Source organism: Staurois parvus, unplaced genomic scaffold (assembly GCF_062004578.1).
Source record: "Staurois parvus isolate SC_StPar_1 unplaced genomic scaffold, SC_StPar_1.0 ptg000485l, whole genome shotgun sequence".
Classification (NCBI taxonomy): Eukaryota; Metazoa; Chordata; class Amphibia; order Anura; family Ranidae; genus Staurois; species Staurois parvus.
Window position 1 is genome coordinate 1,114,494 of NW_028318281.1, and position 5,507 is coordinate 1,120,000.

The following is a 5,507-nucleotide window of genomic DNA, read 5'->3' on the forward strand; positions in this document are numbered from 1 at the left end:
ATTCAGCTTTAAGTCCTTTTGCACATGGGGTCATCTAGCTTGCTGTGCTTGCATCCCAAAACTTTGGTGCACCCAAGAGGGACAAGCGCGTCCAGCCCCACCGAATGCCGGTTGTCAATGTCTATGGCGGGCTGTGCCTGGCCTGGGCTGAACATTGTACTAAGTGGCCTGTGCATTCATGACCCCCTGTGAAAGGGACCTCAATGTGGAACCTTCTCATAATCTTTGTGTATATGTTTTTAACAGAATTTATAATGTAATTTTTCCTCTAGACAGGATATTCTGCATGAAAAGGTTCCAGGAACCTGTGGTTGAAATCAGACCTGTGATAAGCAGCAGCTGACACTCAAAATCAGACGGCGTAAACACGGGATAGGTCAAAGATGTGGTTTACAGTGTCTCGGGAGAGCACCGACGGGTGTGCTTCGCGGTTGTCACATTTACATTTCCCATACGTGTTTACCAAAAATCAGATGAGTCATGTGGAAATATCTAATGCTGATCAGGGCAAAGCTAGAAGGTTCCATATTTGCTCTTTGGGCAGCAACTATTGACTATTATTTATTTATTTCAGGTACTTATATAGCGCCGTCAATTTACGCAGCGCTGTACATATATATTGTACATTCACATCAGTCCCTAACCCTCAAGGGGCGTACAATCTAAGGTCCCTAACTTACATTCATACATACACATACTAGGGACAATTTACACAGGAGACAATTAACCTACCAGCATGTCTTTGGAGTGTGGGAGGAAACCGGAGTACTCGGAAGAAACCCACGCAGGCACAGAGAGAACATGCAAACTCCAGGCAGGTGGTGCCATGGTTGGGATTTGAACCAACAACCCTAGTACTGCCAGACGGAAATGCTATTATTATTATCATTATTCAATCTGGATTGATGAATAAAGTATAACTGAAGCCCAACTTTTTTTTCACTTTCAATAACTTTTTATCGAAAGGTTTTAAAGGATACATCTTGTGACCATTGTCAGGTATACAGATAGAAGCATTAAATCGATGACTTGCAATTCATACATCAAATAGAAAAGCTGCAGAAAATGACAGAACAATTGGTATGTCCAAAAGTACATTAATCATATTACAACAGAGAAACATTATGGATAACAGAAGAAATCCATACGGAGTAGAAATTCTGAAGGAACCCTATACACACAGCTATACCGTATTTTTCGCTCCTGACCATAAGACGCACCTAGGTTTTAGAGGCAGAAAACAGGAAAAAAAATTCTGAACTAATGGACTGCAGACACAGTACAGGAGATGACCAGAGACTATGGACAGCACAGGGATGACCAGAGACTGCAGACAGTACAGGGATGACCAGAGACTGCGGACAGTACAGGGATGACCAGAGACTGCGGACAGCACAGGGATGACCAGAGACTGCGGACAGCACAGGGATGACCAGAGACTGCGGACAGCACAGGGATGACCAGAGACTGCGGACACAGTACAGGGATGACCAGAGACTGCGGACAGTACAGGAGATGACCAGAGACTGCGGACACAGTACAGGGATGACCAGAGACTGCGGACAGTACAGGAGATGACCAGAGACTGCGGACAGTACAGGGGATGACCAGAGACTGCGGACAGCACAGGGATGACCAGAGACTGCGGACAGTACAGGAGATGACCAGAGACTGCGGACAGCACAGGGATGACCAGAGACTGCGGACAGCACAGGGATGACCAGAGACTGCGGACAGTACAGGAGATGACCAGAGACTGCGGACAGTACAGGGATGACCAGAGACTGCGGACAGTACAGGGATGACCAGAGACTGCGGACAGCACAGGGATGACCAGAGACTGCAGAGAGTACAGGAGATGACTGCTGACCTTTGGGGAGGGGGGGGGAGCTGTTACCTGAATTTGACAGGTACCCGCTCTTACTTCCGCGGAGTTGTTCTTTGACCTTACCTGTTCCTCTATCCAGCGGCGCGCTGTCTTCCCGGCTTCTGTAATGGCGCTCGGCATGACAGTCGGGTGCCCGGTGCGCATGAGCGAGAAGCACTTGCGCTTTGTGATTGGTCCGGCGGCTTCTGGGATCTGTACTTTATGCAGAGGCAGCGTTGTCTCCAGGGGCGGACTGACAACTCATGGGGCCCCCGGGCAATAGGGGTTCATGGGGCCCCTGTGTCCTTGCCCAAACTCAAAAAAGCCTATGAAAAAGGTACCAGGGGCATCTCATGGGGCCCCCTACTGACCCCGGGCCCTCGGGCAGTGCCCGAGTTTCCAAATGGTCAGTCCGCCCCTGCCCATGACTATTATTATTAGACAGGGTCATCATATTCTATAGCAGTTTACAGTATAGTGTACAATAATCTACATTATTAATAAAGGAAAAGTCACGAGCGTAATCTATAAACTGTCACCGCTGACCTTTCTTCTCCCCATACTTTAATTTGTTATTGACTAAGACAGATATTCAATACCGACACAGAATATAGCAGGAAACAAGCGTGCAAGATCCCGATAACAGTTTTATCCTCATATGAAGCAATTGCCAAAAGGGAGTGCTCGGAGTATGGAGAGTTTAAGATAGATGGTAACCCCAACTGGATGACATTTAGTTTGATAAAGCACTGTGGATCATAAATAAAATACTTGCTTTCACCATTCATCCTTTGATGAATGGACTTTTTTTTTTTCTGCAAAAACTTCCTGTCTACAGCGGTAATGGTTGCAAGGCATTTCTTGGGGCCAGTTTTTTGATGGTGATAACAGTGGACCAAGGCTTTGCAAAGTGTTTTGGACTAACCATGTTTAACCACTTCCAGTCCGGACACTTTCCCTCCTTCCTGTCCAGGCCAATTTTCAGCTTTCAGCGCTATCACACTTTGAATGACAATTGCACGGTCATGCAACACTGTACCCATATGAAATTTTTAGCATTTTTTTGAGACAGATAAAACTTTATTTAGGTGGTATATATTCACCACTGAGATTTTTATTTTTTTGCTATAGAAATTAAAAATTCCAAACTTTTTGAAAAAAAAAAGTGTTTTTCTTATAAAATTTTGCAAATAAATAATCTTTCTTCATAAATCTTGGCCAAAATGTATTCAGCTATCTTTTTAATAAAAAAAAAAAAAAGATAACCCAAATTAGTTTATAACCAAAAATTATAATTTTTCAAAAAACGTTTTTACATTTTTTATTTAAATTTTTTATATTATTATTTGTTTGTTTTTTTAAACATACTGTCACCCTTGCAGTACCATAGTGACACTGTACTACTTGTGGGGGGGTGATGAAGATTGTTTTTTTTTTTACACTGATTGCTCTTGCACCCATAAAGGCTGTAAAAGCAATCATTTGTCCTTCTCTCTGGCTGCATTCTTGCAGCCATTGAGAAATATTGTGAGAGCTGTGATTGGTCACAGCTTGTCACATGGTACAAAGCTGTTGTGAATAGTCTTGTACCATGTGACCTCTGTGATCATTCACAGATTTCACTAGTAGTAAGCAATGATGTCAGGAAGTGACATCTTGCTTACTACTATTCATGTGATCGGGACCTCACACAGAGGTCACGGACACAGCGGGCACCAGATCGCGGTGCTGCGTGCTCCCAGGGAGCGCGTACAGGCAGTTAATGTGGAGGCCATTTATAAACGGCCACCCACTCCTGTACTGCTCCCATCTGGCCGTTTATGTACATTGGCCAGACAGGAAGTGGTTAAAGGTTCACCTTTTTTTTTGAGCTCATTAGATTTTATTTGAAATGTGAAATTAATTTCTAGTAAATGATCTGAGCAAAGCATGATGTATGGCTACATGTGCAGCAAGGATGCAGATTGGATGGAGGGTACAAAAGGATAATATACTTTTACTTCTTCCACTATGACCATTTCACTAGCCTAGATATGGACCCATGGGACAGGCGGATCCTCTATTACAGATTCTTCATTTAAATGTGATGGACCTGAACTGGAGGTTTTCCACAGCCAAGTAGGAGATCTCCTCTATGGCAAAGCGGACTGGAAATGAGAAAGGCTTTTCAGAAGACAATTGTATGGTGGTCATCTTGCTCATACTGGAAGCAAAGCATGGTGTCTGACCCCTCCTTGAAGGGGAAGATTCTTTCCCTTAGCTCCTCTCCCCAGACACCGTCCTCCATCAAGTTCAAGGCTAAAATATGCTTTTATCCCTGGAAGTCAAATCGAACATCAAACTGGACCACTAAATTCTTGGCATCTTTTCCCAAGTTGATGAAAAACCTTCTACAGCCCTCCGGAATGAAACCCTCCACCTTCACACATTGACTAGGTTTGAGGCCGAAGTTATACAAGAAAAAAGTATTATCTGCCATCCTGCTTCCTTATCAGAGATACTTGTGAGTTCACCTTTTATGGTACACCAATATTCAGGGTGTAACATGTTAGGAAAGCACCAGCCCCTGCTCCCCACCAATCCATTGCTTTGATAGCTAGCGGGGGATCTCCTCAATCAAACCCCCCCCCCCAAATTTTAAAAAATGTGGCCATGTAGGGCTCTGCCCAGATCACTCCTCTGTGAATTAGAAACTTTAGTGGCTGTTGGCTTGTAGTTTATTTATTACATGTACTTATATAGCGCTGTCAATTTACACAGCACTTTACATATATATTGTACTTTCACATCAGTCCCTAACCCTCAAGGGGTGTACAATCTAAGGTCCCTAACTCACATTCATACATACACATATTAGGGCCAATTTAGACAGGAGTCAATTCACCTACCAACATGTCTTTGGAGTGTGGGAGGAAACCCACGCAGGCACAGGGAGAACATGCAAACTCCAGGCAGGTGGTGCCATGGTTGGGATTCGAACTAACGACCCCTAGTACTGCCAGGCAGAAGTGCTAACCATTTAGTCACTGTGCTGCCCCTCAATGAACTACCACAGCCCTGTACAGCACTCTAGTAGTTCATTGAATCTTCCTGTCAGTATATCTGCTTGCTCATAAATCCCGTACAGGCAATCAGATATATTGACACATCTGCAGGAGACCTGCATGGCACTAATGATCTACTGATGTACTGCTTTACAGGCTCCTGCAGCAAAAAAATAATAAATGCACATTTTATTTTACCTGCAAAAAATGTGCACTTATTATTTTTTTACCAAAAGGTGAACTTATCCTTTAATCTCCGTTGGAAGTAAGTGACCATGTACAATAAGGACACAGGGACAGAGTGTTGTCACCCCATAACAGGAAGTGCCTGAACAAGGAACTTCATGGCAGGATCACCAATGATTATGTTAATAAAATATGTTAATATACAGTATATTGAAAAATTACTTTTGAAATGATAATATTAAAGTGGACCTTCACCCTCCCCATCAACTTTCAACTTGCTCCCTCTTCTCACAGAAATAGATATTTTTATTTATTTATTTATTTTGAATGATGGGTGATACCTTTTTCAGGGACTTCTACTTGTTCTTCCTGTTTATTATGTACTCATCAGGGGTGTATTTACCAAAAGG

The 5,507-nt window shown here is 43.3% G+C and overlaps 1 pseudogene; it reads right to left on the reverse strand.

Moving 5' to 3' along the window:
- Window positions 1-3,940: 3,940 nt before the first annotated feature.
- Window positions 3,941-5,395, reverse strand: LOC149452302 (galectin-1 pseudogene; annotated as a pseudogene).
- Between the last annotated feature and the right edge of the window lie 112 nt (window positions 5,396-5,507).